General features: G+C 38.2%; 1 long non-coding RNA gene across 3 annotated transcripts; it reads right to left on the bottom strand.

Annotated features, from left to right (window-relative positions):
- Positions 1 to 3,257: 3,257 nt before the first annotated feature.
- LOC120291394 lies at positions 3,258 to 6,273 on the bottom strand. Of its 3 annotated transcripts, none has more exons than XR_005549402.1 (4): positions 6,138 to 6,273; positions 5,811 to 5,937; positions 3,824 to 4,055; positions 3,258 to 3,644 (listed from the first exon to the last, which is right to left on the bottom strand). It is a non-coding gene; the product is annotated as an uncharacterized LOC120291394 (long non-coding RNA). The 3 variants fall into 3 exon arrangements; XR_005549404.1 differs by having other exon boundaries at positions 5,811 to 5,934; XR_005549403.1 differs by lacking the exons at positions 3,258 to 3,644; positions 3,824 to 4,055 and adding an exon at positions 4,329 to 4,562.
- Positions 6,274 to 12,680: the final 6,407 nt, after the last annotated feature.

Raw genomic sequence — 12,680 nt, 5'->3', positions numbered from 1 at the left:
GTTGAGAAAAGAAAAAGTTAGTTGCAAATAAGCTTTATGGTAATGAGAAGAACTATATGTACCATAGTTTAGGTGTAATAATAATTTCCTTCCATAAAGACCACTGTCGTATCTGCATCTATAAACCAAGGCACACTTTACGCTTCACACACCAAAATTTGAAACAAATTGGACCTCTCTTGCAAAATTTATGGGGGAGATTTGAAAGATGAAACATTAATTCCTACCTATGTACCTCGAGGTTACCACCAGTGCTGGCCAAAAAAGGCGTTTGGAATCGGATCGACTTCAACCCACTTCCAGCTGAGGTGCACTTGAATGCCACCAATTCCATTATGCATGAGGATGCTCAACAGGCCATCTTCCAAGTATCAGGCCATGCCCATTGTAACATCCAGGATCTCCACTGTACACATATTGTCCACTTTGGACACCAAGTGATCATGGTTTTGTTCCTCTCGAGGTAGCCCATACTGCCCAAAAAAAAAAACGCGTATGTACAGTTAGAGGGACCCAAGCCTTATAAGCTAGCCCATGACTCCCTCCCTAGGCAATGTGGGACAAGAGGCTGTCACACTCTCCACCTCTTAACAGAATAGTGTTCTCGTTGTGGCCTAACACAAGCAATGTAGGACAAGAGGCTATCACACTCTCCACCTCTTAATAGAAGAGTGTCCTCGCTGTGGCCCAACACGAGATCGGGAGTTAGAACAACATTTTTGCTATGGCCCCACACACGGTCGGGAGTCGGCTCTGATACCACTTGTAACATCCCAGGTCTCCACTGTACACATATTGTTCACTTTGGACACTAAGTCTTCACGGTTTTGTTCCTCTCGGGGCAGCCCATACTACCCTAAGAAAGCGCGTATGTTCAGTTAGTGTTAATCTTTTGTCTGGTGTGTTACTAGTTGTCTTGCTCTACCAAATTGAATCCTTACTTGGTTGATTATCTCTAGTGTACAAAATTGGTGAGATTTTGTGGGACAATTGTTTTAAAAAATTAAGCTGAATGTGAGTTTTACTATTTAAATATTCTAACACTCCCTTTCATGCTTAATTTGGTCTTTTACCTAGTATTAAGTGTGGAAATTAAATTTGGGAAATAAAATGGGGTCTAAAAATATTCAAACTTAGAACCTCTAACTTTGATACTACATAAGTTTTTGTGGGATTATAACCAACTATTCTAAAAGCTTATACTAGTAGATGAATGCATTGTTTATTATTTAAATGTTTTAACAAGGATGATCCAAAATAATGCTATCTTAACATAAGAATCACGTAGTTTCTATTGCTATGTTTCAAGATTACCAGATGTTTGGGTCAATATAGATCTACTATACAAAATTAACAAACCGGAGACAAAGATGCTGAAGAATGACTCAGATGGATAAAAGTTGCTCAAATTCAAACAACGTCATTTTCAAACTCTCTCTTTCTATCTCTTTCTCTTTCTCTCTCTTCTTGTCACTTAAGTGGTCACTTTAAAAAAATTATAAATTTAAAAATTTATGGCTTTGAAACAATCACTCTTGAAGTTATTAGAACTTTTGTTGTCCTTCAACACACGTTTGAGCAATGTTGTTTGCCTTCTCAAGTGTTGACTTCAACTTACTAAAATGCCATGTCGAACGATATATTATAAATTAATGCCACGTTGACTCTTGTCGATGGCACTCAAGTAAACGAAAAAAAAAAAAAAGTTATGGCATTCAAATGAACGCCGTACAAAAGTTATAACACTCTTAGTGTATTTATCCCAGTGCCCCCACCACCTCATGATAGAAGTGATGATGACATTCTGTGGTTGTTGAAAGAGGAAATGACTTTTACATTGTTTATGGTGCGTTGAACTATTCAATCCACTCCTCAAGCCTTGTCCATGCAAGCCCTTTCACTTGCTTTTATGAAGGGTCAGAAAGCTCAAAAATCTCTTGACCAGTTTTGATTGTCTACGTGACGCGATATGGTTATTTGATGCAAACAATTGTTGTGACTCGCCCTTCACAAGCTCATTGGGAGGGACAGTGTTTAGGGATATTTGCTTGGGAGTTTGCACTCAGGGTCATGTCCACCAAAGGCATCATCACTTCGCATTCAATTTCAACTCATTGAGTTTGAGAATCTACACGAACATGAGTTCTCCCAAACCTATACCTTGTGCGGTAGCGGAAAGGTGTTGTGATTCACATACATATACAATACACCTTAAAAAAAAGATCGGGTGTGAAAGGCGATTTTAGGGATCTTGTTGACACTTAAATTTTACCATACTTAATTGTGTAGAAAATTAGGGGTTAATTTTTAAACACTAGATAAACAAATAATTTTCACTAAATTGTCTCGCGTATTAGTATTAGGAATATTTGCATCACTAATAGTAATTTTAAAATTTTTCCAAAAATTTTTTCATCAAAAAGAAAAGAAAAGAAAAGAAAGGGAATAAGAAATTTTTTTATTATTATTGAAAATTATAATCATAAAAAAAGAGAAAAGAAAAAAAAAAAAGAAATCGAATAGGGCCGGGCAAGGGGTTGGGTTTGCCCGGCCCTCCTTTTCCTCCTCCTCTTCTTTCTTCTTTTCTCTTTTTGTGTGGGCCGCCCACCTCTCTTCTTCCTTCTTTCCTTCTTTTCGCACGGACTGGCCCATCTCCTTTCCTGTCGGCCCGGCCCGCGCGTGGGTCTTTTTCCTCCCTCACGCCCTCGCGCTGGCTTTGCTTTTGCAGAAAAGAAACGTACAAACCAAAGAGGGAGGCTGAGGATCGCGAGGGCAGACAGCAGCGTGATCCGCAGATCGGGGCCAGGCCGGCCAGCAAGCTGCCGATGGAAGAAGCCACGGGCGCTGGCCGGTGGCCCTCAAAAGGGAGAGAGGGTGAGCGAGAGAGGTCTGGAGAGACAGAGACGGAGAAGGAGGGATAAGTTTGGGAGAGCAGATGTGGTTGTTTTGGTTTGTCATTTGATGGTTTACGTTGGGTCTATATCCGCGGAATTGAATGCGAAAGATGTTCAATATCTCCCTTTTAGCCGCTGCATACCACTTGCTTGACTACAGATAGGCTGATGCACTACCAATCTGTTTCAAAAGATATAATCCAACAATCGAACATTCAAAAGAGGTAAAAATGTAAAACAATGTCATGCGGGATAAAATTGAAAAGGCTGCCAAAAGGTTGTGGGCTTCACACTTCATCTAAAATAGCCAAGGACAGAGAATGTCAAAGGAATATTAGAAGCCAGGGGAAGAGAGGGAGGGGAGGCCATATAAAATTACTGTCATATTCATTAAGCTAGAATTATGTTACACCATTTAAATTTTTTGTTCCATTAACCCTAAGGACACTCTCAAACCCAGTATATCTGGTAAATTACTTTTATGACAGACCTACAAATGACTGAATTAACTGAACTTATAGATCTCTGTATTTACAAGCGTTAGTAAGAAAAGGACCCCTCTGACGGTAATATTTGCGGTTGCGTAGCAACATACTCGATTTCTTTTTTGAAATCCACATTAGAATTTAGAATATATATCTCCACAGAGAGAAGCGACCATACACCAAAACTTGTACTCCTTTTATGTTCTTTCATCTTCCTGCATCCTTCCATTGACTTCTCATTATTCTAGGCTGTACTTCCATCGCGCTGATGCAAAAGAAAATTGGCTAAATTCAGCATTTATTGAAAGCTCTCATTCTACGTGTGTCTGACAAAGTTTGTCAAGCTTGTGCTAGATTGTGAATACTACAAAATAGAGGTTTCTGTGTCAAGTAATCATTGATGAAGCATAGAAAAATCCATCTCTGGAGTATAGAAAAGCTCACCGAAAGAGGAACAAGAGCAACAGAGTAAATTGGCCACTGGATTGCCCTCCATATCAATGTTGCCATGGAAATATCATCTTCTTTTGCCAATTCAGAACTATGAGCATTCTTCCCAAAAGAAGCTTGGCGAAGCTTAAATCTTCGCTTGACTTTCACTTGCTTAATGTCTAGTCTTTTGAGATATATATGCTGCAAAGAATAGGAACATAGATTTTGGGCATGCGCATGAGACCTACAGAAAGAGCATATGTGACATCATGAAATTGACTAGTATCTGCTCTTCCACCTTTTTTTTCCACACATATCAGGTGGAATCTGAACATCCTTGCTCCCAACAGACACGTATGAAAGGATGAGAAATATAACTGATAATGCAGGGCAAGAATCTCATTTTTTTACAGCAATGGATGTAGAACCTGCTGTAGTGAAGTAACAAAGTGAAAGAACAACGCAATCACAACAGAGGAGCACAGTTTTTCAACATATCAAAGAAACATTTATTTAGTAAGTTGTAGATCACATAAGCTTTACTCAAATATAGAATCGTCAATGTCTATTTGCCGTGGAAGTTTCTTGGTCAATGTGGATATAGATCAAAACTCATCGATACATTATTAGTTCATTCAAACAGTAAAAATGAAGCTTCTGATTCGGTTGCTTTTGTCCTTTCATATAATCAATATGGAAGATTCCAGTCATGGAAGGTCATTCTATTTCCCCCTGTGAAAGTACTACCCTCCTGCAATAGAGATAATACTTAAATATGAGAGTATATAGTGTTGGAGAAATCCTCGTAAAGAGTTTTGAAGTTGACAAAATGTTTCCGTCAGTCTAGTCTGAAGGTCTGCAGACTCTGTTAGTTAAAGTCTGAAGACTTCCGGACAGCCGACTCAAGAGTCAAAGTCTATCCTCATTGATAGTCTCGATCCGTTGAAGAAAGGTTATCCCGAACTGGATGTTTTGTTCAGGATTTAACCTTATCATCCGGAGAAGATCTCGTGGCTGGAGAAGACGTATCGAATCCTTTGATTGATCAAAGATTGATTCAATGACTGAAGATTCGATGATTGTCTAAATATTATTGGAAGGTTCGCTTATGGAAACCGAGATCCCGATTGTATGGGCGAACGGGATTGATGGGCTATCAACACGTTCCTTTAATAGCTCGAATGATCTTCCTAATTGATTCCGTCCAACGGGTAGATTGGAGGAATTCCTTTGGAAAGTGCCAACGGGTATGATGGCATAAAGGAGTATATAAGGAAGACGTTCTTAGTTGTTTAAGATAGAGTGCGCGATAGAAGAATTCCAAAGTCTGAAGCTCCTATTTGTTTAGATAAATCTCTTGAGCGAATACTTGTATACAAAAGAGAGTCTATATTTGTGAGAGACCTCGAGGAGGTGTGATAGAACATCTACACTGTGGAATCAAGGCAAAGCTGTGCTGTAACTTCTCTTTTGATCATAGTGAAATCCAGCCGGTGGCTGTCAGTGCGGAAGAGTGGACGTAGGCTTGGAATAAGCCGAACCACTATAAATCCTGTGTTTGATTTTCTCTTCCTTACTCTCTCTACATCGATCGTATTTCAATCTGTTGCTTCCGTATTTGAGAAAAATTGTTTGTGCGCCTATTCACCCCCCCTCTAGGTGTTTATACTAGCAATATCATATAGTACTCTACCTCTGACGGGTCATGGAGGATTACACTTATACATGATAACAACACTTGGATCGGCCAAAGGATTAGCATCCAACATCCCTCCGCATAAGGTTAGCACCAAATTGTTTCCTTTATGATGAGGATGGTTGGTTATCAGACCGTCACTCACATCCAAAAACTAAGAGATGTCCAACCCCTCCCATGATAATCCATAGACAACATCAAATAGTTCTACGTCCCATGGGAAGCAAAACACATTGACTTTCTTCAAAAGTATAATTCAACAGCCACACGGGGTGTATAGCCAAAATGAAGAGGAAAGGGCACCTTGTCTTCCCATTCCGGGTTGAGTGGAAGTCATGGAGCTTGCGAAGACCACGGCCCAGGTTGACATCACAGAACAAGGCAGCCATCAGCATCATCCACAAGACATTCCTCCAACTGCGACTGCCTACTGAAAACAAACTGTCTTAAGATCAACTATTCGATATAGCAATACGAAGCAGACACGCATTCCCATGAATTCCACATTGAAATTTGCATACCAGGAAAAACGCTTGGCAAACGTGGCCGGATGAAGAAGATGACAAAACAGAGGCACTAGACTTAGAACAAGAACCGAAAGTATGAAAGAGTAGGAAGAGCTCGACTCACCGTTTGGGTTCTTAGTTCTGCCACATGGAATCTCAAAAGATGATGTCCGGGACAGCTTAGACAGGGCAGGGACGAAGAGAGCTCTAAGGCGCGCGCGAGAGAGAGAGAGAGAGAGAGAAACAGAGAGAGGGAGCAGCGTATCCATATCTGCTGTAATCTTAATTCTGCTGATGAGGATAACGTTGGAGCGCTGGTGCACGTGCATAATTGCATTTGCACGTGACTCATTCGTATTCAATTTCAATTGTCATTTATGAGTAAAATTCGTATTATAAAATTGACTATCCATATGCAAAAGAAATAAAACAGGTGTATTTTTTTTTTTTTTGGCAAAATGGAATAAAAACATGATTTTCATTTACATTTACATAAAATTAAGAAATCTTATGAAAGGGGAGAAGGAAAAACACTTCCTTATGAATACAATGCTATTGCTAAATTTTATCATTGTGTTTATGTAATTTGAGAAATTTGGTAAGGGTATTTAGTAAAGAAGAGAGGAGAAATATCCAAAAAGGTAAGGACATAATAATAATAATAATATCGAATTAAGTTCCAAAATTAATATATATATATATATATATATATTTGTCATACTCTATTTTTACTCCAACTCCCATGAAAACTACTTTTTTACAAAGTATAAGAGTCAAAACTCATATTTGATATTAAATCATCCCACCCTAACCCTCCTAAAAAAATATGAATTTGAACCTCCCACCTTCCCTGTCTCATAAGAGAAGGATGGCCACTAGGCCAAACCTCAATGGTTCGCTTAATTGAGTTGATGCAAATTGTACCTAGATCGTTAGTCATATGAGAATTAGTACCAGTGTCCGAATGCCACTATTCATCTTGTCCATGCAAGCCTTTCTTGCTTAAGCCAAGGGGCAGAAGACTTGAACATCTCTTAATTAGTACTCGATTGTCTACATGATGAGATGTGGTTAGTTGATACAGACTAATAGACGAAATGTCCTCATATGTCATGGTTTTTGAATGTGGTTATGATAGTAAATCAACACGAGGGGTGCCAAAACTTTCGTATAATGCTCACTTGAGTGCCATAACTTTTTTTTTTTCGATTACTTGAATATCATATTGATGTAAAATTGATCACTTGATTGTCATCTTCGATAAATCATCCTCCGTGGATTTTTTTCTTAATTTTCCATTCCGGGATAAAACTTTTATAAATATACTAAAGTCTAACGTGGAAATTTTTGTCAAGCATAACAAGAGTATAATAAACGTTGTCATTTCTTGCCGTTTCCTTAAAATCTTCCATGAGAAGACGACATCATTTTAATTTTCAAACCCTCTCTCTTTCCTATCACTTTAAAAAAATTGATAATCCTAAATGTTCGCGACACTGAAACGATCATTCATGATATTATTAGAACTTCTCCTATCTTTCAACCAAACACTCAAGCAAAGTCGTTTACCTTCTCAATTGCTAATTCAACTTTGTGACATGCTATGTTGGATGATAAATTACAAATTAATGCCATGTAAGCTTTTTTGGTGAGACAAATCATCGATGGTACTCAAGTGAGTAAAAAAAAAAAGTTATGATACTCTAGTAAGTGTTGTATAAAAATTATGACTATCCTAGTATACTTATCCCTAGACTCCGTCACCTCGGACAAAAGTGACAATTACATTCTTTGTTTGTACAAAGAGGAAATGACTTTTACATTGTCAATGATGCATTGAACTGTTCAATCTACTCCACGGGTTTGTCCATGCAAGCCCTTTCTCTTGCCTAAGCGAAGGGGAAGAAGATTTGGAAATCTTTTGATGAGTGCCCAATTGTCAACATGATGCGACGTGGTTATTTGTTACAAACGAATAGACGGAATGTCCCTATACATCGTGGGTTTTGAATGTGGTTATAGGCTCGATTCTTTGGGTTATCCGCTGCCGATCCTGAGGGACAGATCGGCAGTGCACTTCCGGCCGAAACCTTGGAATGGCATTTTGTTTAGCGGGTCCCTCAGTTGACGCCTAATCCGGTTTTTATGTTTTCCGACCAAAAAAAAAAAAAATTCTGGTTTTTATGTTTGGCTTCGTCTTCAACCAAATGGAAATCTGCTATTACTTCAACATTTTGAACAGGTTCATCACGTGGATGTTGGTTTTAAAGAACGGGTCCCTCAGCTTTTCCCTTGGATAGACCAGACGCCGTTGGACTCCGCATGCGCCCACACAAACGGATGACTGCGACGCTTAAGCATTCTGTGGTGCGAATGGGAATTGTAACATTGCTAGCAATCCAAAATGCATATGCTTGAAAGGGTTCATGCCCAACTTTTTTACTGACTAATTAATTCAAGTGATATAAATAATTATTTTCAGGAAAATGTTTTCCAAATCATTTACTTTTCATGAAACAAACGGACACTTAAACTTTGACTACGAAAAGTGAGACTAAATGTTATAGACAAGATGTGCTTTATTAGAACAAATAACTTAAATCAAAGGCCCGAAGTGCTAACCTCAGATTTTGGTTAATCTAGTGATTGCTTGAGTGATAAACACTGTTTTCATTATCTTTAATGTCTGTCTTCAAATTGTGTCACAAAAATGTTTGTTTTGTAACTATTTATTTTCTTGATACAGGAGACCATTACCATAAGAATTGTCGCGGAAAGACAAGCTATCCAGCACAATGATGTGACCATTTCCGAGGGAAGAGTAGCGCATGATTCCACTATAAAGTAGGCGATATAGTGGACATTATAACCATATTCAAATCCCTTAGACATTTTCAGTATTTAGTCCCCATAATTCCTTGTTGAAATGTCTCGATCTTACAAATGAATTCACAAATTTTATCATAAATTTTTTGGTTACCAAACACTTACGAATATCACTCTGCACCAACTGCCTAACGACCAAACCCATGATTGGACATAAATGCATATCTCTAGCAAAACTAGAAAACTTATGGCCGACTTTTGTATCCAACGAGAAAAGTGATTTCCTTGTTTGTTAGGAAACTTAATCCAATTGGGACATTCTTTTGATTTTTGGGCAGATATCCGAAATAGGATATCTCTTATGTAAATTTAGACTTTTCCTCGGGGGCTGAAACTCAAGATTTATTTTTACCATCTACGCATTGAATCAACATTTGAATCAAGTCACAATCATTTCACTAAAACCTGGTTATTGCTACTCTCCTATAATCCCCCATGGGTACAATCTCCAAATCCAAGCCACATCAAAACTTTGCCATAATTGTTGACCTCATTAAATTACCAACTCTACTTGCAACTTTAACTGGTCCTAAAGTATTTTCAAACACAAGCTTATGCATATAAAATAAAACAAAAACTCTTGATGTATTATCTATCAAGAGATTGAACGTGCATTTTGTCAAACACAACAGTTATAACAACTATTTGCTCTAGATGTTCTATCTTGCTACATGCACCTTTTGGGTCGATTACCACACAAGCACCCATTATCTCATAAGATTCTAGTTACAAATTCAACTTGTGCACCATCAAGATTCACATAAACACTATCACAACCAATCTTAGAAGTATTGGAAATACGTCAAACGTAACTTTTCTACTAATAACAGTGAGTTTAATTCCTAGCACCACGATAGAAAGTCCCACTAAGCTTGTGCATAGTCTAGAAATATGCACCTTTTTCCCTCCCATCAAACTTACCATCAATTCACTTGAACATATAACGAGCAACAAAATATTCTAAGAAATTATTCATCAGTAATGTTCCTAAATGCACCAAGTACTAAGCACATCTACCAAGAATTTCTTAGGCATACCAACACTTGAAAACATTTTATGGGTCATATCTAATAATGATTTGCTCATTAACTTTGGACCCTATTGTGATTTTACTAGCACTAGTATAGTGTCTTAGTATGCATTCATGCGGTATTTATTCAATAGCTCCATGCAAAATAAATGCTACTAGTAGTCTACACATGCTTGATTATCTTATTAGTTTCATTTTTTATCAAAACTCTCAACTGCCTAATTCTGACAACGGCTTCAAAGTTCTTTCTCAACACAAAGGTCTTGGTGGTCCACGATTGTTGGCATAAATCCAACATTCTTCTTCGAAGGAAATTGTGACAGCTTACAAATATCCCAAGTGAATAAACTCCACAGTCTTTATGGTTTCTCATATACTTGTACCATAGTACACTTTTCATAGTTTGCTTAAGTCATAGCACTTGCATTTATTCAATTTCTTGGCCAGCTAACTTCATAGTTGATTCATTTCACTCAGATACTCGTTGCTTCTTTCCCAATGTGTTCCAAGCATATATGCCGCAATTCAGACCAGAGAATATATGCACCCAACATCTCCAGGAAAAATTTGTGACAACCCGAAATTTCCAACTCTGTTTTCGATTAAATAAATTAGGCATTTCATCGATGCGCCTATAATGCTATTATTTGAGCTGATCACTCTTGAGATAACTAGACTATTTGGGGAAGCCATCAAGGGATTTTAACGCAATAGACTTGAGAATTCGATCAGGAATCGACTACTTGACCGTGCTCATCTGCAAAGATCATTATGACACAGTTAAAAATTGATCAGAGATTAGAGATAGATCATTTCGACTAAGATAGGTGATCAAAGTGTGGGTGATGTCACCAGATTACAAAATTATCGCCGATTTGCATTAGATTGATTTTTCTGTCATTTTAGTACCCTGTATCCGTATTTGAAATCTTGAGATTTTCATGACCATCAAGAGTCACCAATGTGTCGAAGAGGTACATTGTGACTCGAAATAAATCGATCACGGGTCAATTGCACCAAAAATTTCTAAATGCTACTCGGTAGGTTAGGTCACGCTAAAATCGCGCCAAATTGAAATTAACCGCAAATTTGAATCCGATTTTAGAAATTGAAAGTTCTGTTATGTCATGAGTTATTTTAGGAACATCGACTCATCCTCCAAAATTTTTTTCTGCAAACCGAAATTTTTGGCGAAAAGTCGAAATATGGCCGTTTTTGTCTGGAAAATTCAGGAGACCATTTTTTATTGCATTTTTGAGATAAAATTTAGTCCTATTGGCATGGAAAATTTCAATTTGATCGAGGATACCTCGGTGGACTTTATAGGGCCGAAATTGGCTTCAATTGATTAGGATTTGGTCCAATTTTGGGGGAACATGTGTAAATTCGTAGCCCATTGGTCCTCAAGCTTTTGGACCACCTCAATGACTTCCTAAGGAAGCTTGGTGGCTGCAAAGTGTGCTAAGGAAGCCAGCCCAACTTGTGAGGTCATGCCAAAGGGAAAAATGGGTGAGGATGGAGCAAATTGGGTCCCTCCAAGACAGTTGTCCCCTTTATTCTCCATTTCAATATGCTTTCTCCATTGCTGAGGTCACATGAGAGCTTGAGAGACTAGAGAATACGGCCAACAACTCCCCCTCTACCGTCGACGTCCCTTACTGCCCGTTGGATCCGCAGAATGCCGCCGTTGCGCGCCCGAGCACGCCCGTGAGTTGCATGCCTGCTCGTGCATCACTGACGTCCCAGCTTCGTCATTCGCTTCTGCTCACCCGTTTAGCAAGTCGCTTGAGCTGTCGTGGTCACTGTCCAGCCATCTGCCATCGTCAACCACTGCCAAACCCTACAGCAACCTCACCAGCCTGTTCTCACCATTTCCGCACCAACCAGCCTCCATCCGACCCTCTCGGCCCAAGGAGCATAATCAAACCCCCTTAGCCCAGTCGTGCACTGTTTGGCCTACTTTGGATTGCTTACGCGCCTTGAAAGGTGCCACCGCTTTAGAGTTTGTTGCCCGCCTTCATGTCCCCATCATTGTAAACTCATCGAATTTCAAAATTGGTGATTTTACTCACTAAACTCTGCTTATGGAGTTAATTATGCTTAAGGATTGATTAGTTTATGCTAATTAGGGATTAGGTGGTTAGTTAGAACGGATTAGCAATTTAATTATTCGTTTATGCATGTTAGGTGGTTACATTGGCGTAATTAGCAAGTTAATAGGTTGTATTATTTATCTAGACAGGTTCGAAAATTTTCCAAGCCCATTTCGGTATTTAATTAGGTTTTTCCGACCTAAGTTTGTATTTTTGGCATTTATTGGCATTTATTTAATTAATTTTGGTAATTATTAAATTATTTATTATTTTCTGAAAATTATACCAAAATAGTCGGTGACCGAAATTTCGTGCTGATTGCAATGATGTATTTGGTTTATTTATTTAGATGCTAATTTGTGCAAATTGAGTGTTGATTGTAATTTTGGGTATTTATCCCAAAATTTAGTAATTTCAATATTTAATTAGAAAATCATTGGGCGTTGGTTTATAATACCAAAAATATTTTTATAGATTATGTAATTAGTGTGATTTTATAAAGTAAAGATATTTTATTTTTGGCTCAGGCCTACCGTGTATCCACACATGATTATTTTTACTAGGTATTATGGAAACAGTGAATTTGTCAGTTGATAGGTGTGACATATCAATATCGGCTTCAGTAAGCTATAATATGCATATATCGCTTCGATGAGCA

Source organism: Eucalyptus grandis, chromosome 3, assembly GCF_016545825.1.
Source record: "Eucalyptus grandis isolate ANBG69807.140 chromosome 3, ASM1654582v1, whole genome shotgun sequence".
Classification (NCBI taxonomy): Eukaryota; Viridiplantae; Streptophyta; class Magnoliopsida; order Myrtales; family Myrtaceae; genus Eucalyptus; species Eucalyptus grandis.
Note: the sequence above shows the minus strand (reverse complement) of the source record. Positions and strands in the feature narration are given on the sequence as shown.